The 25728-nt window shown below is 41.4% G+C and overlaps 1 long non-coding RNA gene across 1 annotated transcript; it reads right to left on the bottom strand.

Annotated features, from left to right (window-relative positions):
• Window positions 1–10384: 10384 nt before the first annotated feature.
• Window positions 10385–25479, bottom strand: LOC140688362 (uncharacterized). Its single transcript, XR_012063000.1, has 2 exons — window positions 25388–25479; window positions 10385–10697 (listed from the first exon to the last, which is right to left on the bottom strand). It is a non-coding gene; the product is annotated as an uncharacterized lncRNA (long non-coding RNA).
• Between the last annotated feature and the right edge of the window lie 249 nt (window positions 25480–25728).

Raw genomic sequence — 25728 nt, forward strand, 5'->3', positions numbered from 1 at the left:
TGTTATAATTATTTTTATTCTGCAAAAGTTTTTTTTTTTCCTCCTTATCCTGCCCCAGGCACTCAGGCATTTACATGAAATGTCTGTGTGCCAACCTCTTGTAGTCTCATTGGATGAACGTGACCTTTCAAACTGAGGACATGACACAACAGAAGAGAGGAGAGGAAAAACTGGAAGTAAATTTGGGTAAAATCAGTTCTGTGCACCGAGAACTGTCCCTGGGCTGAGGACAGACCAAACATAAGCAAACAAGCCATTTGTTAATTTCAGTGAGTTTGTTGGCAGAAAGAGGCATGAGAGTATTACCAAAATCTCTGCCAAGTTTAAATTTAGGGTAGCAGGTTCCCCCAGAGTGGAGACGTTTTAGAATCCTTGCTCCCGTCCTCCCTATAGCCTTTTTGAGATCTTCAGGGGTTGCTACAAGGAAGGGAATTATTTCCAAATTTCTTCTCTTCTTCCCTTCCCCAGATTATTCAGAACAAAATTAAAATCAAGGAACTTTTTTTAAATGAGAGAATGGATTGCAGAGACCTTCCCATTTTGCCCGCCAAATGGGGAAATTGAGGCTCAGATCGCTGAAATGATTTATGTGCATCACTTCTAGGAGAAGTTTTTGGCTATATTCCCTTTAAAGAGATTCCGTGGCATTCAGTATGTAATAAATGATTTCTTCTCTCTCATGAAAACAAAGGGAATCAGCAAACTGCTGCCTATTGATCTTAGTTCTTCTCTAAGTTCTGTGAGTTCTTGGAAAGTGAATTATGCAAGTTGTAGCTATGGAAGGTGACATGTTATGCTGCAAAATTTCCGTGAGAATTCTTCCTTTGTTCAGAAAGTGTTCTCACTAAGTGATGGCTACACAGTGTGTGATCTCTGAGCATTGTTCCATGCCTGTGGTTGATAGAGAATCCAAAACCAAGAAAGCCTTTTGATTTGGTCCCCAACACCTGATGTCTCAAAATTTCCATCATGTCCACATTGTGATGAGCAATGTAAGGGCTGGTCCAGACAGTAGAGTGGTCTCTACTTTGGGGACATCCTAAAATGGTCATGTGATCAGATATTGGTAGAGTCAGAGCTGAAAAGTTTCCTAAGTCTTGGTTCTGTGTTTTGTTTTTGTAATTTTTAGTAACTTTTCATTTTTAGTTTTATTTTTAGGGGGGAGATAATTAGGTTTGATTTTAGGTTTATTTATTCATTTAAATTTTATTATTTTATTTTAAAAATCATTTATTTATTTATTTTGTAATGGCAGTACTGGGGACTGAACCCAGGACCTGATGCATGCTAAGCAGGCGCTCTACCACTGAGCTATACCCTCCCACCTTGGTTCTGTGTTTTTACCAGTTTTCAGTAAAGGACCTCTCATTTAAAAATGTAGCCACTAATTATATAGCCCTTGATGTGTGCTTGGCACTGTTCTAAGCACTCTACCCAAATCAGTAAGTACCTTAATTCTCACAATCACCCTAGAAGGAAGGTACTATGATTATTACGCCTATTTTGTAGATTGGGGACAGAGAATCTGAGAGGACAATGACTTGCCCAAGGTCAACCATCTAATAGATGGGGCAGCTGGCATTCAAACCCAGATAGTTTGGCTCCAGGGTCTGTACTCTTAACCAACACCTCCATTTTGTTTCCTAGCACATGGATTCCTTGCTGGAAAAACCCATCTTCTCTGGGTCCCTCTGCAGGAACAATTCACTTTACGGAAAACTTGATAGTTTAGTGAATTGAAAAATTATTTTTATTGTTGGAAAATATATCTCACATAAAATTTACTTCTTAACTGGTTTTCAAGTGTACAATGCAGTGTCCTTAAGAAAATTTACAATATTGTACAACCATCACCACCATCTGTTTTTGGGACATTTCTAGAATTTAGTACTCTGAAGTGGGTATTATTATTATACCTGTTTTTATATATAAAGGAAGCAAAGCTCAGAGAGGCAAAGTAACTTGCCCAGAATCTATAACCTGAGGTTGCAGAATTAGGAGTAAAATGTAGGTGGTCAGAAGCTGTGGGGAAGTGGGATCTCTCATACACTGCTGATGGGAACATCCAGACAACTCTGGAAAAGAGTTTCGCAGTTTCTTTTAAAATTAAAAATGGACTTACCATACAGCCAAGCTTTTTTTAAGGTGCAACTTTATTTCCAAGAGAAATGAAAAATTACACTTCATGCAGAAACTTCTACATGAATGTTCACAGCAGCTTTATTGGTAATGATTCAAAGACTGGAAAGTACCCAGATATCTTTTGGTGGGTGAACAGATAAACAAATTGTGGTACAGCCATACCATGGAATACTACTAGGCAATGAAAAAGAACGAGCTACTGGTGTATGCAACAACTTGGATGAACTCCAAGGAAATTATGTGGAACGAAAAATGTCAGCCTTAGAAGGATATATTTTGCATGACTCCACTGATCTGACATTCATGAAATAACAATTACAGAGATGGAGAACAGATTAGTGGCTATAAAAGGGCAGAAAGAGAGTCTTGTGGTGATGGTACCTTAAAGTTTCTTAGTTGTGGTGGTGGTTTCACAAAACTATGCATGATAAATTGCATAGAGCTACATACACAGACACACACATGGACACACACATTCATGAATGCATATGTAAACTGATGAAATCTGAATAAACTCTGTGCATTGTACCGATGTTAGTTTCTGGTTTTGATATTGCATTATAGTTATGCAAAATGTTAGTCTTGGGGGAGGTGAGTAAAGGGAGTGAAGGGTCCATGGAACCTCCTTGTACTTTTCTTTGCAACTTCCTGTGCATCTATCATTATTTCAAAATCCAAAGGTTAAAAACAGTTGGGTTCTAGAGCTTGTCTGATTCTGTGGTGGTTTAATCACCAGGGTCACATCTTCACCACCACCACAAAAGCAAGCATACAAACAAACCACTCTGAAGAATGCGGAAGACTAAATACAGTTCCCTGAGAAATGCTGATTACTACTAAAATACTAAATAGTACTAAATACTACTAAATTACTACTTCTCCTCCTCCTTTGCTAAAATGTGCTTTAAAGGGTCTCAATGGCCAGTTGTCTCTTCTATGAAACATGAATGGTCAGTACCTAACTTGCTGGGTTGTGGCTGGGAAACAAGTGAGATGATACACCTGCAACACATTAAACAGTGCCTGACTCCTAGAAAGGACCTAGAAATTGGCAGCCCTTACTATTCCAAAGTAGAGTAAATCAATCAGAAAGGACACTTCCTGACAGCTGAATACTTTCTAGGGCTCTGAGCTCCATGTTTGATTAATCCCTGTTTCAGTGTGACTATCCCAGAGGAAATAATGCACCATATTGCTTTTCAAAAATTCTTGGCACTTGGCTATTTATTCTTGTTATGTGAAACCTCCAGACAGTCTGTTTATATAATTGCTCTGATTGGAACTGTAAGAAATTGCATTTAACATCTGTAAGCAAGGTTTTTATGACATGGGATTTTAAGAGCAGAATCTTATCCCTGTTTTGACCAGTGGGAACCTCTTTGAGCTAGTTTGGATCTTCTTTTGACAAATCTTTCATCTTTAAAAGCTCCTTCCTTGTTTTCTGCCACAGGTAGATATGCTAAGCTCATCCTGTTTATTTCCAGAGCACAGATTTTTGTCTGTTTTGTTCTTTTACTATATCCTCAGTACCCAGAACAGAGCCTGGCACTGAATGAATGAATGAATTCTTGCATTTCCCTCATTCTTCTGCTGCTTCCCCAGTAATTCTCAACTCACACCCCCTGCTAAATCAGAAATTGTAACTTGCACATTATGAGGATGCTCAAAAGCCTCTCTGAGGTGAGACCTCCCCATCAACATGCCTTCACTGAAACTAAGCCAGTCTGGTCAAAGCCCAGATCCTCAGGTTAAAAATAGCTCAATGCAGCCTCTATAGCTTCCAGCATCCTGGTTATTTTTAGGACAGAGGAGAGGGTGAAGGAAAAATGTGACCAAGAGTCGCCTCCAGGGAGGAGCAGCCCCTTCTGCTGGCTCAGAACTAGGGGCCTCGCTTACTTCCCAGAGGTTCCCACTCCTGTAAATAGTTCAAGTCTGAGAAGTAGGTGGTCACAAAACAGCGTTTCACACCGTACTGGATTATGACTACTAGGCAGATTTCCTGCTCTGCTGGGGATGCAAAGAAACACAGGGACGAGTTTGAACTCAGTCACAAATGAATGAACAGATCCATATATTTCATGAGTTATTGATAGTGAAAGCCCAGAGTCTGCATAGAACCTTAGTGTTTTCTCTGATTTGACCCTCAAGCACTGTGACCCTCAAACTCTGTGTAAAACAGAGTTGTTTGCAATTTTACTTCATGTGGCTTGGGATGGTGTCACCAACATTGAAGGAATTAAAAGGAGTGAAGAAGCAAGCCCCGTGGCTACCTGGGAAAGAGCATTCCTGGAAGAAGGAACAGAAAGTGCAAAAGTCCTGAGGCTGGACCAGACATAGCGTGTTTGCAGAATAGCGAGGAACCTGGATCAGAGTGAGCAAGGGGAGCAGTGGGAGGAGGTGAAGGCAGGGAGGTGATGAGGCAGAGTGTGCAGGGCCTCGTGGGCTTCAAGATGGACTTTGGCTTTTGCTCCCAGTGAGGCGGGAGCCATAGAGGGTTCTGAACAGAGGAAGGACATGATCTGACTCAAGTCCTCACAAGCGCCCTCTGGCTGCCTAGCGGGGAGGAGGCATGCGTGGGAGGAGTGAGCAGGGAAACCCAGAGACCAGAGAGGAGGCAACTGTACTGGACCAGGAGGGGAGATGGTGGGGACTGGACCAGGTGGTAGCAGTTAAATAGCGACTATTAACCTGGGTATGTGTGATGCCCCTAAATCCCAGGAACAAATATTTTTCTTTAATTTCCTTATTGCTACTTTGAAAATTATCTTTAGGAAAATTATTTTTACATGTCCAGTTATGCTATTCATAAATTATTTCACTCCGAATGTAGGACGGTAAGAAACACCAGTCAAAGTTTTTGCGTGCTGCAGAAAGGGATTCTGAACATACTACATTTAAAGAATGGGTTTTATGGAAATAATATCAGAGGCTTACAGAATCAACCAGAAGCTATAAAAATAGCCTTGGAGAAAGGAGAAAAATGGAAGAGCTCTGGGAGTCTAATGACACTGTGAGGATTATTATGAATTTCTGGTGCTAATAGTACATAAATGTAACCTTTGGTAGATACTCCCAGCTGCTGGGGTCTGCATCTTTTTGCCCAACGGCCTTTTCTAAAGTTGCCAAAGTCTGCACAGCAGGTTGGAAGTGCCTGGGAATGAACAGCTAACAGCTACATCCCTACCCCTGCCACCACCAGCAGCCATCAAGTAACCACTGAGGGGAACTGGTGGATCAATACCCCAGCTCCATCAGTCCTTAGGTGGGATGACTCCGAGGGGCATGTTCTATGCCGCCCTCCAGAGTTTCCTAGCAAGGCTGAGCCGCTGTTGTCTACAGGGGTAACCTGCTCATCTGTGCACCAGTATGGGCAGTATGGGCTGCACTCCCTTTTTTTCCCCTCGTATCCCTAAGCCCCTACTGGTGTCTTCTGGGGTCACCTCCCAAATAAATGACTTGCCGATGAGTCCTTGGATCAGTGTCTACTTCTGGGAGAACCCAAGTGAAGATAACTGCTTTCAATGGCATAAGCCCCCACACCCAGGAATTTAGAATCTCACTCTCCTGTGAGAGTGAAGGGCTGAGAAGTGGTGTCTATGTCGGCAACTAGAAGTTTCCCTAAAATGTCCCAGTCACTCGGAGACAGCGACTCCAGAGACGGGAACTAGGTGCCGTGGGTTTGCCCAGGTCTGGGAGCACAGCTCTATTCAGATTTCCTCTTCTTTCTACCCGGCTGGTACTTCACGTTGTGGGGAGGAGGAAGTTCCCAGCAAGGCGCAGTGCATCGCTTCTCCTGGTCACTCGTGTGTCATCACAGGATGTCTGTGAACTTTCATGCTGGATAGAAAGTTCATAGGAAGTTCATCCTCCTCCTGTCTGTGTTAGATGAGCCTTCCTCCTTGGGGACCAGCAAGAGGCTTCAGAGCCAAGGTTACATGCAGACAGCTCTGGCCATGTGCTGCCCCAGCCACTGTCCTTCAAACACTCTCAAATGACCCTGGGTCACTCACCCAAGCGTCAAAACAATGAACCTTAGGTTGGCCGAGCATGGGTTCCATTTCTGTCCCAGCAGGGGGGTGGGAGGCTGGTGTTGGAACAGCCCTTATGCTAAGACTACTTTCAGTGGGGGGTTTTCCCCTCAAAGGGAGATCAAGGTGACAATAGGAAGGCGGAAGTTTAGGTGCTGGTAGCCAGGAGTCCAGCCAATGTCGGCTCCCTGGGAGAATGAGGTGCTGTCACCTTCAGGATTTCTTGGCTGCATTTACAACAATTTTCTGAGACACAAAAAAAATTTTAAATTAAAAAGACTATGGCAGATGCTACTCGTTCTCCTACTGCCTTGGAGGCCACTCGCAAGCCCCTTTCTATGCCAGCAGAAGCTCTCAGCTCTCTGACTGCATCAGTCTCCTAGGGTTGCCATAACAACTGACCACAATGGCTTCAAAAATAGAAAACTCTAAGTTCTGGAGGCCAGGTGTCCAAAATCAAGGTGTCGGTGGTGTTGGTTCTTTCTGGAGGCTCTGAGAGAGAATCCATGCCTCTCTACCAGCTTCTGGTGGTTTCCAGCAATCCTTGGCGTTTCTTGGCCCATAGCTGCGCCATTCCAACCTCTGCCTCCATCGTCATGTGGCCTTCTTCTCTTCGCCTGTCTCTCTGTGTGTTATCTCCTCTTCTTAGGAGGTCAAGAAGCACTGGATGTAGGGCCCACCCTAAATCCAGGATGAGCTCATCTCAAGATCCTTAGTTTTATATCTGGAAAGACCCTTTTTTCCAAGTAAGGGATCTCGGACTTCCAGCCTCCAGAAATGTAGAAGTAAATTTCTGTTGTGTATAAGTCACCCAGTCTACAGTAATTTGTGGTAGCCACCCCAAAGGACTAAGGCATAGGGCTATATAGTTAGTGCCTTTGTAATTGTTTTCAGTGTGAGACAAGTGTTGGTGGATAAATATTCCACTTCCTCACTCCTCAGGGGCATAGTTCTGCTAAAACGTCTCTCCCAGTGTCTTGGCAGGACTGAGCCCTCATTGCTAAGAGTAGGAATGTGCCTGTGGAAGACAGACTCACAGATGGCCCCCCAGTGATCCCTGCTTCCTAACTGAAGATAGTCCTGGATTTGTGACCCTTAGAAACTGCTAGATTAAAAAGTGTGTTAAGTTGCTAAGTTTTCAGCTCATTACCACACTTTTTATTGGCTTTCCTTCCATGTCTTGCTGCCCAACTCCTTCACCCTGTTTCCCAGGGTCACTTCCCCAATAATTGCTCATACTGAAATAATTATCTCTAAGTCAGCTCTTGGGTGATCTCAGACTAAGACACCTGTTGTTAGGATTATGGGCCATCTGCTTTTGTTTGTAAGAGAATCAAGTTTGAAAATGTCAAAAACAGAAAGTGTCTTAAAGTTTCTGCTTGGTGGTTGATATGGGTGGATTTGCACTTAGCATCCATCCGCAGCTCCTTCTAATATCTTGCAATGCAGAGACTGGCTAGCAAGATGTGACCTTTCAAGGATCCCTTGCAGCTAGAATGCGGGAGCTGAACGGAGCCCAGCCATCCGGAAGCACTCTGGATTTGGAAGGTGGGTATGGGCTAGAGGCCAAGTCTTTGCTGCTTCAGCTGTTAGTACTGATGACTAACTGGTGACTGTTTGGCAAGACCTTGATTTTCATTTTTATTTCCAAGCAGACTTTCAGTGTCTAACCCTTGGCTTTGTGAATTTCAAAAGACATTTCTGCAGCCACAGTGGCAGCTTCCTGATCTCTGAATCATAAACCCGGAGCTGTGGTTTTGAACTTAACATTTTGCGAAGTGGCTCCCTGATTCCCTCCTGTATTAATTAAGGTAACAACAGCTGCTATAATACATAAATCCTGTGACCCCAGTGTATTTTAAGACATCAGAAGGATGATTTTTTGTTCATGTGAAGTCAAAGAAGTATTTATCAAATAGTTTCCCTTGTGAGTCTGGGATCTTCAAGATGCAGAGGTCAAGATGAGATTAGTCATGTGGGAGAATTGTTAGAGGCAATGCTGATGTGGGGAAATGAGATGGATGGAGCCAGGGAGGCTGGGAGAGCCCTTGGTGATGTACAGAGGGAGGTAATGGAGGGACAGAGAGAGGGCAGGAAGGTGGGATGGAAGCAGTTTAGATTGAAGAGCAGCTCTGAGAGATTTTGCCAGACCACTGAGCTCATTTGCTTGTTCCAGAGAAGTTCTGCATCTCCCAGCACCTGGCCTGCCTCAGTGTCCTTTCCCTGCTCAGTCACTGGTGGGGAGCAGCCCATGGGTTGCATGGCTTCATCTACCTGTGCAGTGCTGGACTTCAGGATCCAGCTGGGATCCATCTCCCCTGCCCAAAAATGTGTACTAGATATTCATAGTAGAATTATTCATAATTACCAAGGGGTGGAAGCAACCAAGTGGCCATCAATGAAGGAATGGATAAACAAAATGTGGTATACCCGTATAATGGAATATTAGTCAGCCTTAAAAAGAAATGAAGTCTTGAAACATGCTACAACATGGAAGGACCTTAAGGCCATTATGACAAGTGATGTAGGCCAATCACAGAAGAACAAATGCTGTATCATTCCACTTGCATGAGGTCCCTAGAGGAGTCAAATTCATAGAGACATAAAATAGGATGCTGGGTGCCAGGGGCTGGGGAGGGGGAATGAGGAGTTTTGTTTTTAATGGGTGTAGAGTTTCTGTTTCACAAAATGAAAAGAGTTCTGGAGTTGGATGATGGTGGTAGTGGTTACACAAAATGTGAATGTACTTAATGCCACTGAACTATACATTTTAAATGGTTAAGATGGTAAATCTTATTTTCTACATCTTGTACCACAGTGAAAAAGAAGGGATTTCCACCAGCCCCGTGCCTGGAGGTTAACCATGCCTGGTCCGTTGAACCTTTAGGTTTTACATTCATCATTCAATTGATAGGTCACAAACACTTAGTGCTGCTTATGTGGCAAAATTTTCATCCCCAGAAGCTTGAGGATTTCCCCTCTCCCTCGATGCTCTAGTGAACATGGGCCCCATTTATAGCTCCCAGGACTTGCCTTTCTTTGATCAGAGGCTTTCTCTTGCAGTCAGTCTGTTTTGCTTACACTGTGGCAGCCAGAAGTGCTTGGAAATCGAAGTTCTCCCTGACCCCTGCCCTAGGAGCAGCCTTCTACTAATGAGTGATAGGAATTGGTGGATCAATACCCCAGCTCCCTCACCCCTCAGGTGGGCTACCTGTCAGGGGTGTGTTCTATACTAGCTCCCAGACTGTCCCAGAGGGATGAAATTCTAGTTACACATGGCAGTAACTCCCTTGTCAATGCATCCTTTACTTGCTGCCTTCTCTTCCCTGTCTTACATCCCTATTCTCTACTGATGCTTCCTGGGGCCACTTCCTAAATTAGTTGATTAATCCTCATATTCTTGTCTTACTGTTGGCTTTTGGGGGAATTCAATTAAGATGTTCTCAAAATAGATTGAATATTTTATGTCTTTTATTTCTTTCCAGCTTGAACTTGGTTGTGTGTGTGAAGAAAGTACAATTTAGTAAGGCAAAACCTTACAAGGAGCTGGCATTGCCCCAAAGGAAGTCATTGCCTTGACCTCTCCTATAGTACATGAGCTAGGATCCCAATAGAGTTATGTGTTCTAGAAATGTTTGAGTTGATTTGTGATCTGAAGCAGAGGAAGGAAACCAAAGAATCGTGTTTCCCATCAACCCAGGATTGCTAATCGTTCTTTTAGTATTTTGAAGCAGATCATGGAGGGTTTGGCAGCCCCCCATCTCTCTTCTGTGTGCAACTGGATGAAACCACAGACATTTCTGAGTGCAAAGAGCAAATGCACAAAGATTATGTGTGCACGGACACCATCCAAGGAGAGTTTCCATTTTTTGAACCTGCTTTGGAAATGATAAGGCTGTCAATATCTGTAAAAGGCTGGACAAAATTTCTTTGATGAACGCAACTTCAGCTGGAAGAAATCTGTCAGTCTTCTAGCTCAGGAGCACCTGCAGTGCTTGGCACCACACCTGGCTTGGCTGTTCTGGGGGATAATGGAGTGGCTGGTGCCCTCCTGAGTCACAGCTTCTCTGTAGGCACTGCCCGCCAGCTGACAGGCATCTCGTTGCTCATGTGCCAAACACTGACGTCCACAGAGCCCAGGACTTGAATCACTGCCTCTTCATAGGGTGGGTCAAGAAATAGAAGCAGAAGAAGGACTCTTTTTTTTTATTGCACAGAAGTTGGCTGGATTCCAAGGCAAATGCTTTTAAGACAAATGCTTGATGGGGCTTTGGGCGGAAGTTTCTTGGTATTTTTCCCCCCATCCTCAGAGCAGTCTGACAGGGAGATGAACCAGGGCACGGCAGTACTTTGGAACCATCTGAATGACAGGGAAATCAAGGTCCTGTGGTCGCCATGATGGATTTTGTGAAAAACCTGGGAACTCTTTTGGTCAGATTGCCACACTGTGAGAGGAGATCAGAGGCTAACTGGAAACTTCCAACTCTAGCAGAAGACGTCGGCAGCCCAGTGTCTAGCAACAGAAATCTGCATATATACAATGAAAAGTTACTTTCCCCATCAAAACAGATTTATAAGCCATTTCTCACCCATACAGCACTGGGGTATCATAAAGTGTTGCTGCCATTCAGACCTAGACCCCAGCTCTGTGTGAGATCCTCCAGCTTCTTCAAGCTTACCTGCTGTCTGTCTGCTCAGGGACACTGGAGCCACCCTACTCATACAGAGGGCCAGAAGTGCCTGCAAATTTATCATCTCACTTCCCTATCCTGGGTAGCCAATTGCTGATGGGTTTAAGAGTCTGCTGTGGACTGAAAGTTTGTGTCCCCACCTCCCCCCAATTTATGTTAAAGCCCTAACCTCCAATGTGACTGTATTTGGAGACAGGGCTTTTATGAGATAATTAAGGTTAAATGAGGTATTAAAGGTGGGACCCCGATTAGATAGGAATCATATCCTAAAAGAAGAGGAGGAGACACCCCATAGCTCTCTTTCCACACACGCACTGAGGAAAAGTCACGTGAACACACCAGGAGAAGGTGGCTGTCAGCAACCCAAGGGGAGGGTCTTTCTTTGACATCTCCCCTGCTGGTACCTTGATCTTGGACTTCTAGCCTTCTAATTGTGAGGAAAGAAATTTCTGTTGTTGAAGTCATTGAGTCTGTGGTATCAAAGGGTTCAAAAGCTGGGATCCTTTGCCTGGGGCATAATTTATGCCCTAGAACACCCAGCTGGATCAGCCTGAGTTTGGACTTCACCTGACACTGCACCCTTGTGTGTGACTTCTTCCTTTTCCCTGTCCTGCCTCTCCCACTCCCTTCATGGTTATCCTGGGAGTGCTTCTTAATAAATCACTTGCACCTGCATCTTTGTTTTAGGTTCTGCTTCTGGGAAAATCTGACCTAAGAAATCAGTGATGCAGGACTTTGCCAAAGGTAATCTCAGTTCTGAGTTGAGGACACAGAAACTGCTGGCACAAACTTGCAGAACTTTGGTAGGTTCTGTTAATAAGAGTTCTGATCCTTGTTGGGTATTAGTTAGATAAACAATGCAGCTGCTCCAATAGGCAAGTCCTGAAATCTCAGTGACTTAACATACTAAAGGTTTATTTCTTACCCATGTGCAGTCTGAGCAGGTTGGGCAGCCCTCTTCTATCTTGTAGCTGCACCAAATGGAACACATGGTTTCCAAGGTTGTTGGGCAGAGGAGAAACCCCAGTTCTGAACTGCCTTGGTCTGGAAATGGCATGCAGCATTTCTGCTCACAGTTCATTGGCTCAAACTAGTCACATGACCCTAATCAAAATGTCAGGGATATTGAGAAACTTGGAAGACCACATGGGATATGTGGGGAACCAGTTTGTTCTTACAGTGGAGTTGCACCTTATACAGGGCTTAGGTTCTGAAGACAGTGAAAAAGGTAAAAATTGCATGTGGCCCAAAATTGCCTTTGAAAATCTTTTAGGGAGGCAATCAATATGAGTCGTAGACTTTTATATTGTCTTTCATTACAGAGAAATAATTAATAACAGAAAAATGTCTTTCTCCCTCATCTTTCAGGCAAATATCAATAAATGTTTCTAAAGTTTTTGAAATTTTGCTCATAAAACAAAATTAAAATTTGAATGTACTTTTGTAAATTTCAGTGAGAAGGCATATTATATGCTTTAAATTAGAAGCTGAATTAGACTCTAAAGGCACTAACTATAAAAGAAAATATTGACAAATTAGACTTCATTAAAATTAAGAACTTTTCCTCATCAAAAGTTAGTATCATTAAGATACTAACTACTATATATAAAATAGATAAACAACAAAGTTCTACTGTATAGCACAGGGAACTATATTCAATACTCTGTAATAACCTATAATAAAAAAGAATATGAAAAGGAATATATATGTGTATATGTGTGTGTGTATAACTGAATCACTATACTGCACACCAGAAATTAACACAACATTGTAAACCAACTAACTTCAATTAAAAAAAAAATATCAATTCTTCCAATAAAAAACATTCCATTAAGAGAGTGAAAAATCAAGCAATGGAATGTTGAAGAAGATAGATGTATTACATATAGTCTCAAAGGACTTGAATTCAGAATATATAAGGAACTCCCACAAATCAAAAAGATAAATAACTAAATAATAAAATGGGCAAATAATCTGTATAGTCACTTCAGAAAACAAAGATGAAAAATTGACCAATACGCCTACAATAAAGAACGCAACACCATTACTCATTAAGTAAATGCATATTAACTACATTTCCATCAGAATGGCTAAGATGAAAAGGACTGACAATGCTAAGTGTTGATGAGGATGTGAAGCAACTGGAATGCTCAGACACTGTTGGTGGGAGTAAAAATTGGTACAACCTGTTATGGACTGGATTATTTCCCTCCGAATTCATATGTTGAAGTTCTAACCCTCCAGTACCTCACAATGTGACTCTATTTGGAGATAGTGGTCTTTAAAGAGGTAATTAAATTAAAATGAGGTCATTAGGGTAGCCCTAATCTGGTATGACTGGTGTTCTTGTAAAAAGAGATTTACTGACACATAGAGGTAAAGACCATGTGAAGACACAGGGAGAAGATGGCCATCTACCAGCCAAGGAGAGAGACCTCAAAAGAAACCAACCCTGCCAATGCTTTGATCTCAGGACTCTTAGCTTCCAGAATTGTGAGAGCATAAACTTCTGTTGTTCTGTGATACTTTGTTATGACAGCCCTAGCAAATTCATGTGAACCACTTGGGAAACCTGATAGTTGAACATACATGTACCCTATAACCTAGCAATTCTTCTTATAATTCTCTCTCTATATATATCTATATATCTATATACACAAGCAGAAATCAGTAATAATGTCCACCAAGACACATGTAGAAGAATGTTTACAGCAGCTTTATTTATAATAGTCCGAACTGGAAACTCAAATGTCCATCAATATTAGGACAGGATAGTAAGTTGTGATATATTTGTACAATGGAATATAACACAGTGATGAGAAAGAATTAATTACAGCCACATGTGATCTGGATGAATTTCACAGAGAGAATGTTGAATGGAAAAAATGAAAGAAACCAGACACAAAAGTGTACATATTGTATGATTTTGTTTATGTGAAATTCAAGAACAGATAAAACTAATCTGCGGTGGTAAAAGTTGGAATAGTGTGTTTCCTCTAATTGTGGGCATTGACTGGAAAGGAACACGAGGGGACTTACTGGGTGCTAGAAATTTCTATAACTTGATCTAGGGGGTTGTATGTAGGTGTATATGTGTACAAAACTAAATATATACACAAGGGTGTCCATATATAAAATTCATCTGGTTGTATACATAAGAGTTTTGCAATCTGTTTCATTCCACCTTTTAATTTGAGAGCAAAGAGTACTGAAAACTCTGACTCCAAAGAGATGCCATAATGAATGTGTACTGAACACTTGCTGTATGCCAGGGACTGTGAGAAACTTTACTTGTTATTAATTCATTTATCACTCATGACAACCCTGCAAGGTAGGTGCCATTAATGATCTCCATTTTATGGATGAAGAAAGTTAGGTTCTGGGAGAAGAAGTAATTCTTTAATGGTTGGTTATACAGTCACTGTACTGCTCAATTTGGAACTAATTTCAAAATATCTTAGGAAGCATTCATGAATACTTGCCTGTAAATGCAGTCATAGAAAACAAACTTACGGTTACCAAAGGGGAAAGGTAGGGGGGATAAATCAGGAACTTGGGATAGATACACACTACTTGATTGAAAATAGGTAAGTAACAAGGACCTACTCTATAGCACAGGGAACTCTATGCAATATCTTGTAATAACCTATAATGGAAAGGAATCTGAAAAAGAATCTATATATATATATATATATATATATATATGTATGTGTGTGCATATATATCTGAGTCACTTTGATGTCCACCAGAAACTAACACTACATTGTAAGTGAACTGTACTTCAATTAAAAAACAAACCCTTGCCAGTAAGATAGATGAGAGAGGCTTATAGCCTTATGCTAGTTGTTTTTCTATACTATGAAATAAATTAATTTCCAGGGCATTAAAATAAAGAGTGTGTGTGCAGGAAGATGTGCCTTTTGGAAGGAAAGAGCCATAGCTCTCAGATTTTCAAAGGGTTTGTGATTCCAAAAAAGGTTGTAAACCACTGAATTATAGGAAGCAGTTTGCAACAATGATGAGTATCTAAATAAGTTTGCAAAGTGAACTCAAGGCTACTGTTGATGAGTGTAGCCATACATTTTTTTAGTTTTTCTTTGGGTGCATTTAAAAATGAGATTTGACTTCTTTTGCTGCTATCAGCTCTGGGTGCGAATGATGAATGATACTCCTGCAATTGAAAGTTGGTTGATGTGAGAAATAATGTCTCAGATGCTATGTGGCTCCTTGATGCTGAAGCAATGCTTTTTATAGCGATCAGTCATTAGTACACTAACGCTATCTAACAAACGTCCCAACATTTACTCCAAAGAAGCTTTTATTATGATGCTTGTGGGTCTGTAGGTGAAGATTGGTTCAGCTGATCTGTTCAAGGCTTGGCTGGGTGATTCTGCTTCAGGTTGTAGATCAGTGGGGCTCAACTGGTGCCCCGTGGAGGGCTGGGTTTACTCTGCTCCACATATGTTAAATCTGCAGTCCAGGAGGAAGGCGAAGTTTCCCCCTGGGGGCATGTTCCTCTCCTCTTAACATAACAGAGTGCCAGAGCTAAACTAAATCATGAAGGTACATTTAAAACCTTTGTTCACATATGCTAATATCCCATTGGCCAAAGCAAGTCATACGATCCAACCCAATGTCAGTGTAGAGGGGAAATATACTCCACCAACCGAGGGAAGACACTGTGCATATGCAAAGGGTGTAGATATTCTGTATTTCTAGAAATGCTACCCCATCTACCGTGGTTGTTACGGTTGGGTTATGGGAGGGAGGGAGGTCTTTACCCAATGGACAGCAGATCTGAGAATAGAGCGTGTGTGAGTTTTGATGACACCTTTGACAACCCTGGATCTAGTCATGCTTGGAGCCTGATTTATCCTTAGACTTCCCAGAGACACCAATAGATAATTTCCTTTTCCCTTCCCTTTTTGATTAAGCAATTCTGAATCAGGATCCTGTCTCCTGCAACCACCTAATTCTCAATACGTACTCTCTCTCACAGAACATTGGAGTGCTCAGTTCTTCTCACCAACAACAGCACTGGATGTTAATATTCCTTTTTAGTTTTGGCCAATTTTCCAGGTGAAGAATGGGTACCTTGCTTAAACTTCATTTATTTACCAGTTATATTGAATGTTTTCATAAATGGCCATTTTATATTTCTCTGTTGTGAACTGACTTGGCTTACGTTTGCAATGTGCTGATCTTTCAAGCTGGAGTTGGGTTTGCAATAGGGATACATTTACCAAGTGTTCTGGGTACCAAAATGGTTTTTGCTGTTGATTATAATACCCCTCCAGGCTGAGGGTGTTTCTACCTTTATGCCGTCAATGTTTCCTGTTGAAATGAGCACAGATTGCCTTGTGTCACTTTTCCCAAGCAGCCTTAATGAATGTTATTTTGGGATAGAGAACTAGAGTAAGAAAAGGCAGAGGGTGAAGCAGTTGTCACAAGAACCCCAGAAAGTGGCATCATATTTCATAGTTTCATAGTGACTGCTTTTTGGAAGCGTGACACCTTCCTAGGAGAAATCGAATGCTATTAAAAAACCTGAATGTATGACTCCAACTAACTTCTGGGATCAGGGAACAGCACAGGAAGGGACACATTTTTAAGGAAGCACTTTACTGTCATTTAGATACCTGAATTTAAAAAATAAATAATTATGAAAATGAATATATGTATATAGAAGCAAGACTGGGACATTGTGCTGTACACCGGAGATTGACACATTGTAACTGACTGTACTTCAATAAAATAAATAAATAAATGGAAATCTGAGACTAGTGGGGATGGTATAGCTCAGTGGTAGAGGGCGTGCTTAGCATGCACGAGGTCCTGGGTTCAATCCTCAGTACCTTCATTAAATAAATAAATACACCTAATTACCTCCTCCCAACAAAAAGAATAAAAAACAAAAAACAAAACGAAACAAAACAAAAAAACAAAAAAGAGAGAGAGAGAGACATCTGAGACTAGGATTTGGGAATCTCGATGTTTAGCTCCCAACTCCTAGGGGAGGCAGAGGAGTGGAGTGGTTGAAATCCTTTCTCCACAAATTGTGATTCATGGCCCAGCAGCAGCAGTGCCACCTGGGAAATTTCGAGAAACTTGGAATCTCTGCCTCTGTCCTGGATCTACTGAATCAGAACCTTCTGCATGGGCTTTGTTTGGAGCATGATAATCCTGGCTTCCAATTCCGTTTGCACCACTTGATGGCTTTAGGATCTTGGGCAAATTATTTAACCTTCTCTGAGTCTCAGTTTCCTTATTTGTAAAATGGGACTGATCATAGTAAGCAATTCACTGAGTTGTTGTTAGGATTAAGTGAACTAACCTATTGTATCAGTTAGGGTAAAGATTAAGATGCTGTAACAAAGAGGACCCCCAAATACAGTGGCTTATGGAACACAGACTGGTGTTTTCCTTTCCCATCACGTTCTTTTCTGAGCCATCTAGGTTGACAGGGCAGATGTGTTCCACGCATCATCATTCGAGGATTCTGCTTCTTCCCCTCATCGCTCTGTCATTCCTTAGGGTGTTGTCCCCATCTGATAGATTCAGACTGGGTTATAGGTAGATCTACATTCTAGTTTCTGGACAGCCACTCATCACCTTGGCTCCCATTTCATTGGTAAGATCTTACTCACCTGGCCACCCCCAGCCCCAAGGGAGGCAGGGAAATGTAGTCTCCAGCTGGGCATCCCTGTGCCCCCTCTAGAATTCTCCACTGCACCTGTGTCAGAAAGTCTTCCCACAGAGTCTGGCTCGATGAATTTCCGCCCCTCTTATGCATCGTTTTTACCGTGCTGTTTTTCAGCTCAGAAGCACTTTCAACCTTTGATCCCGCCACACAGCTTGTGATACATCACAGGTTGTGATATCTTGCCGCTGTTGCTATTTGGCCAAGGCAATTATCCAGTTGTTTCTAATTACCTGGTCAGGAGGGAGACAAGTAAGTACTGCAGCCACCACGAGATTTAGCAGCAGTGGTGTAGTTAGAATACTTCCCCAGGTGTGGGAGGCCGATTAGCTACATTTGCTAAGTACCTAACAGCTGCTATTAGCATTTAATGATCTTAATTCCCAAAGTAGCTTGGTGGCAGAAGAGCCATTCTTGGATTTTTCCCTGCCAAGCCTCCCAGGGGACAAATATTTGCTCTCGGCATCTGTATGTCAGGGACCAGAAACGAATGTTCTCTGGATCTTAAAGATTTCTAGCCCAGGGGACTTGTAACAGAGCCCATATTTGGTAGAAAGATTAAACTCTGAAATTGAAATTGCTCTGACTTCATCCTAGGGGTGAATGAATTACGTTCTCTCAAAGCATCTGCCTTTAGAGATGAACCAGGGAAAGGTTTTTTCCCCTGTATTTAATGGCAGTTTGCCTTCTTAGTACTAAATTGGAAACAAGTTATTTTGTTATCTTTCTTGTTCATAGTCCTAGGAATGCCCCCAAATAATTACTTTGCAAGTAAATGCAAAGTAACCTTTGGAAATGGGTTTTCTTAGGACTTTCAGCTGGAGTTTTAAAACTCCAGCTGTACTGCTTGCTAGCTGGGTGTCACTGGTCACATGACTTGATCTTTCTATATCTTTATTTTTTCCATTTATAAAATGAAATTAATAATAGTAACTACTCTCTGTCTTTGCTATTTCCAAGATGTGCCTAGGCATATATTTCTTTTATTTATCTTGCTTGGGATATGTGATGCTTCTTCAATCAGTGGACTTATGTTTTAGAAAATGTGCAGTTCTTATCTCTTTAAGTTTTGTGTTTCCTCCTTTTCCTCTTCTTGGATAAGGGCCCACCCTACTCCAGTATGGCTCATCTTAACTAATTATATATGCAATGACCCTAATAAGGTCATATTCTGAGGTACTGGAGGTTAGGACTTAAACATATGTTGAGTGGGAGACACAATTCAACCCATATCAGCCAGTAACCAAGAACCACAATGAAGAGGAATCCCTCAGTGGGACCATTGTGGAGAGACAATAACTTGGCAACTTATCCTACCCTTGTCCCTGCCCCACTCCCATCTTAGGTACCATCTACGCCCCAGGAGACTAAGGTGCATCACTAGGGCACCAAGAAAAAGAAGCTCACCAAGGAGAAGAGCACCTCGAATTGGCTGAAATGAAGTTTCACCACTAGACAGAAAGGAGGTTTGAACCAGTCATGAAATTGTTACCGAAAAATAGTTACGACTCCCGGGTATCTGAACTGGGAACTGAAATTCACACAAGCAATGTCCTCAAGGGTTCAACAGAAGGAACTGCAAACTCCTAGACCAGGCTTGGCAAACTGTGGCTCACCAGCCAAATTTGCTGGCTGCCTATTTTTGTCATTAAGGTTTTATTGGCACACAGGCACATCCATTTGTGTACCTACTGTCTATGGCTGTTTTTATGCTACAAAGTTAGATTGGAGTCAGAGACTGTACTTTTGCAAAGCCAAAAATATTTATTATCTGGTCCTTTGCTGGAGTTCTGCCAACTCTAGTCTAGATCAAGCTTTCAGATCCTCCACAATTTAAGACCAGTTTTGTAATAGGGAAGAACCAATCTGACTCCACATTAGCTCTGTCCCTTTGGCTCTAACCCTGTGCTCTGTTTCCTGTGCTTAGTCATGCTGGTTCTGCACCTTTTGTAAAAGAATGTTGCCTAGAGCCTGAAACATACAGAATAGCCCATTTTCAAGGCTCTGACCTTTAAGGGTATAACACTTTCTTATTCATATATAGAGAAAAAATTGCTGAACAGAGAATAATATTTGTCTTGTTGGAAGTTTATGGGAACATTATGACCTGACCTACGTGAACAGCTGCAAGAACAAAGGATTCCCACTCCAAGAAGTCTGCAGCAACCAACCACACCCTCTCCCCTTTTTAGCATAAAAGGAGCCTGAATTCTGACTTGAGGAAGATAGTTCTCTAGGACTTTAGTCCCCCATCTTCTCGGTCTGCTGGCTTTCCAAATAAAGTTGTTATTCCTTGCCCCAACAGCTCATCTCCCGATTTATTAGTATGTTGTATGGTGAGCAGAACGCGTTTGGACTAAGTAACAGTTTTTCAAACATGTACTCCACTACTTTACCACATTAACTTTCCAGTGTATTTAAACCTCTTATCTACAAAGTCCTCTAAGCCATCAGCTTTAAACTCTTTTTTTGGGGTCCCCCACACAACTAGGAAGGACTAAAGACCCCATCTGCTCCCCCTTTCCAGTGGAAAACAATTGGGTGGTAAGAATGAAATATCTTAAACACATCCTAAAAGTTGAGGAACTGTGCACACATCTGCTTTAGCAATAAGAATACAGCTGATTCCTGTTTTCACTCAATGCATACAGGACTTAAAGTCTACTTATTGAAAAATTATAGACCAAAAATACTGCTGATGCAAATGAGTGTTATTAAACACTGTAGGATTTGCCAAACAACCCACCACAAATTAAATTGATAATAACAAGCTAAGCCCACAGTGATTTATCATTAGCAAAGCAAAAAGAGCAGCATTTGAAAACCGTGGCCAACTCAACATAACACAAAGGCAAAATGTTCCTTCAGGAAATTATGGAAATTCCTAATATTGGTGTACATGTGTGTGTAATGCTGTGGGGTATTATTTGGCAGCCAGATTTCTAGTTGGAGTATCAAATTAGAATGCTCAATAAACTGTAGTAACTTTCTATTTTAAATTTATGAACACTATGTTTTAGGAAGCCTTAATGACTCACTCAGCATAGTCACAGTGGCTATCTGTTGTATTTGTCCAACATGCATTCCTCTTTCTTCTGTCAGCATCTTTCTTCTGATTTTTCTTTGAGGAATTGTTGGTCCATTTTCATCTATGATTTGAGAAGGGCCAACTTTAGAACTGGGCATAGGACCAAGACTGGCCAATCAGTTTATCTGATCTCTTTGCTCATAGATCAGCTATGAGCACATGAGGCTTACTCCTAGGATTTTTGTCATTGTTGCTAAACTTGGAGACTAGAACTATCTACAGCAGGGAGAGCCTGACAGCTAATGAAGACCACACAAAGGAAAGCAGGGCTGAGAATGGAAAGAGACAGACTCCTGACACAGCTTGAGCACCTGGATCCAGCCAAGCCTGAAACCAATGTGTGAGAGTCTCTCTTAAGAACTGAAGAAGGGATTTGCACTTTTGCAGGCCCTCAAGAACTTACTCTGAGAAAATTTTAATCTAAACATGCCAATAAAGTCACATTTTATAACTGAGGTTTTATGTTGGAAAAATGAACTCCAAATTGGATTTTTTTAAATTAATATTTTTACAGGTATTTTTTCATTTATTCAGAGTTAGAGTGGTCCATCATCAGTATAGGAAGATAAGTCAGTCTTTGGAATGTACAATAAAACATCACCTCGCCACATCTCTAAAGTATATGAATATTGTTTCAAATAGCGCAGGATACCTGGGGTTCACAGTTCCACCGATAACCTCAGTTCTGAAGTGTCTTTTATAAGTTTCTGACAAAAATCCAGTGAAGACCAATGATACTCAAGAAAGATAGACTATAGCAACTTTAACTTTTCATTACCAGATTGGATTTTTATTATGTTTATTATTATGTGTAAATGATATCTCAATAAAACTTTTTTCTTGGCATTTTTTATTGAGTTATAGTCAGTTTACAAAGTTGTGTCAATTTCTGGTGTACAGTACAAATTGTCAGTCATACATGAATATACATATATTCATTTTCATATTCGTTTTCACCGTGAGCTACTGCAAGATCTTGAATATATTTCCCTGTGCTATACAGGCAATAAAGCTGTTTTTAAAAGTTTAACCTGAAGAGCCTAGAGATAACAAAAAAAAACCAAATCCAAATGGGATTTTTATTATGCTTGTATTATGTTTGCTATGGGTTGCTAATGAAATTCAAGAGTATTTCTTCTTTCTGAAATTTTTGTGAGGGACAATAAGCATACCTCCTCATCTAAGTCACTTAAAAATTTTATTGAAGTGCAGTTAATTTACAATGTTAGTTTCAGGTGTACAGCAAAGTGATTCAGTTATACATATGCATATATATATATATATATATATATATATATATATATATATATATACTTTTTCTTTTCAGATTTCTTTTCCACTGTATGTCATTACAAGAAATTGAATATAGTTCCCTGTGTTATACAGTAGGTACTTGTTGTTTTACTATTTTATATATAGCATTGTGTGTCTGTTAATCCCTAACCCCTAATTTATCCCTCCTCACCCTCTCCGCTTTGGTAACCATAGTTTGTTTTCTATGTCTGTGAGTCTGTTTTTTGTTTGTAAATAGAATTTGTATCATTTTTTTTAGATTCAACATATAAGTGACATATAACATTTGTCTTTCTCTGTCTGACTTAACTTCACTCAACATGATAAATCTCTAGGTCCATCCATGTTGCTGCAAATGACATTATTTCATTCTTTATTATGGCTGAGTAGTATTCCATTGTTGACGGACATTTAGGTTGCTTCCATGTCTTGGCTATTGTAAATAGTGCTGCTGTGAACATTGGGGAGCATGTATCTTTTCTTTTTTTTTTAATTTTAACATGTATCTTTTCAAATTAGAGTTTTCTCCAGATATATGCCCAGGAGTGGGATTGCTGGATCATAGGGTAACTCTATTTTTAGTTTTTTAAGAAATCTCCATGCTGTTTTCCATAGTGGCTGCACCAATTTATGTTCCTACCAGCAGTGTAGGAGGGTGTTTTTTCCTCCACACCCTCTCTAGCATTCATTATTTGTAGACTTTTTAATGATGGCCATTCTGACTGGTGTGAGGTGATACTTCATTGCATTTCTCGATACTTAGAAATATTGAGCATCTTTTCATGTGTAAGCCACTTTTCTGATGTGATATGAACTCAAAACTTTAGGCTTTAGTATATGATAATAAATGATAAAAATAAATCACCTAGAGAAAAAGAGAGTGGAAGAGGAGGAGGAGCAGGAAGAGGAGGAGGAGGAGGGGAGAGAGTGGGTGCGGAGAGAAAGAGAGAGAGAGAATGAGAGCAGATGTCTGTGCTTTGAGAAGTAACTTGACAGTGAGTTTCCAATTGTTTCAAACTGCTCTATGCAGGTGTTACGCAAGGCTTGGCAAACACATGCTCCACATGTCCTGAGTGCTGGTGTTTGTTTGCTAGGGCCACCATAACAAAGCACCGTAAACTCAGGGGCTTAAACAACAGAAATGCGTTGTCTCACAGTCTGGAGGCTGGAAGTCCAGGAGCAAGGTGTTGGCAGGGTTGATTCCTTCTGAGGGTTGTGAAGAAGGATCTGTCCCACGTCTCTCTCCTAACTTTTGGTGATTTGCTAGCAATCTTTGGCATTCTTTGGCTTAGAGAAGCATCACCCCAATCTCTGTCTTCATCTTCATATTGTGTTCTCCTTGAGTGTGTGTGTGTATGTCCGTCCATCCATCTGTCCAAATGTCCCCTTTTTCTGAAGACATTAACCATATTAGATTAGGAGCCCATCCTAGTCCAGTATGACCTCACCTTGTCATAATTAATTAGTTCTGCAAAGACCCTATATCCAAGTAAGTTCCCATTTTGAGGTAGAGGCTTAGGACTCCAATGTATCTTTTTTGGGGGGGACACAATTCAACCCAGAACAGTGCCGAACTGGGCAAAACATGGTTGTTCTCATTTATTATTATCATTTTTTTTTCAGTGGAGGCACTGGGGATTGAACCCAGGACCTTGTGCATGCTAAGCTTGCGCTCTACCACTGAGCTATACCCTCTGCCCTCAATTCCATTTTTCAAAGTCTTCAAATAGCTGTGCTGTCTCAGGGACACATGTGAGGGGTTTTTCTTTTGGGTAAAGCTGGAATCTGTCACCCACTGGTTTCTCCAGCCTCCCACGTTTGCCTCCCTGGAAAACCCTGTCTTCCTTTCGTTGATGGGGTTCTATGTCAGCGTGTGTCTCTCCAAATGAGCAGGAGGATCCTCTTCCCAAGGACCTTGGCTCATCCAGGAATGCCCCTCCCAGAGCCAGAAATGTAAGCTCAGGTGATGAGGAGAGCTTCCTTGGCTGGGCATCCAAATCACTCGTGGAGATTTAAAAATTTTTATGGTGATAAAACACATGTAACATACAGTTTGCCATTTTAGCCATTTTAAAGTGTATACAATTCAGCAGCATTTAGTACATCCAAATGTTGTGCAACCATCACCTCCATCAAGTTCCAGAACATTTTCATCATCCCAAGAGAAAACTCTGTACCCTGGAGCACTCACTCTCCATCCTCTCCCCCCCACCCCCGCCCAGTCCCTGGCAACCACTGACCTGCTTTCAGTCTTTGCGGATTTGCCTATTCTGGGTATTTCAACAGATGGATTTACTCAATATGTGACTTTTTTTGAGTGCCTTCTCTCACTCAGCATAATGTTTTTGAGGTTCATCCACATTGTTCCAGGTGTCAGTAACTCATTCCATTTTACCTGTGTAGCTTTTTAAAGACATATTTGTCTGAGCCCCAACCTGGGCATACTTATCTAGGGTAAGCACTAGACATACTATGCGGTGTGGGGGTGGGGTCCCAAATCCATCTCACTACCTCTTTTTATACAACCCAGGGACTAAGAATGGTTTTTACCTTTTTAAATGGTTAGAGGGAAAAAATCAAAAGAAGACTATTCTATGACAAGTAAGAATGACAGGAATCCTGTTTTCATGTCCTGTGGATATATATTCGGAAGCGGGATCGCTGGCTCATATGGTAGCTCTATTTTTAATTTTTTAAGGAAACTCCGTACTGTTGGCTGCCCCAGTTTACATCATCAACTATGCACAAGTGTTTCCTTTTCTCTACATCCTCACCAACACTTGCTGTCTCTTGTCCTTTTGATAAACACCAGGCTCCTCTCCTTACTGTCTCAAGCCATTTCAGACCTGCTGGAGAGGCCCACCCTGCTCTCTCCAGATACCTTGATTATGTGAGTCTTAAGCCTTCTTATAATCTCTGAGTTTGCAGGTGCCACACTGTTACCAATTTCAACACTGAAACCAAACTTTGAGTGAGGGTCAGGTGGGTCGTGGTGGTGAGGAGAGACTGCTATTTGATGTACGCATGCATGTTGGAAGCATTTTGATCCAAATTATTTTGATACCAATTCCGACGTGTGGGTCTTTTCCCCACACCACCAAACAATTCTCCAACACCAGCTGGATGTCCTACAGTTCAACTCAACTCTGAGACTACCTATTTGCCCCCAAGGCCAATGCCAATCGCCATTCCAGGATGTAACCTGTGCTTCTGACCAACTGGGTATAAATCAGGGGCTCCCATGACCCTCTTCTTGGGTTTGATTAATTTGCTAGAACAGCTCACAGAACTCCGGAAACTAGTTTACTCAGTAGATCACTGGCTTATTACAAAGGATATTAAAGGATACAACTCAACAGCCAGATGAAAACTGATACCTAGGGGAAGGTCCTGAATAAAGGAGCTTCAGTCCTCGTGGAGTCTAGGAGTGTTCTGGTTCACTCACCTGGAAATTCTCTGAACCCATTCCTAGCGGTTTTTATGGAGGCTTCATTACACAACTAAGGTTGATTAAGTCATTGGTCATTGGTGGTTGAACTCAGTCTCCAGCCCCTCTCCCTGGTTGTTGGGCGGGTGGCCGTGAAAGTTCCAACTGTCTAATCACAAGGTTGGTTACGCTGGCAACCAGCCCCTGTCCTCAGGTGCTTTCCCAAAGTGAACTCATTAAAATAAAGACACCTTGATCAATTTCATCACAGAGACTCCAAGGTTTTAAGAGCGCTTTGCTAGAAACAGGGATGAAGACCAAATATATATATATTTCTTCTTATAAATCACAGTATCTCA

This window comes from Vicugna pacos, chromosome 22 (assembly GCF_048564905.1).
Source record: "Vicugna pacos chromosome 22, VicPac4, whole genome shotgun sequence".
Lineage (NCBI taxonomy): Eukaryota > Metazoa > Chordata > Mammalia > Artiodactyla > Camelidae > Vicugna > Vicugna pacos.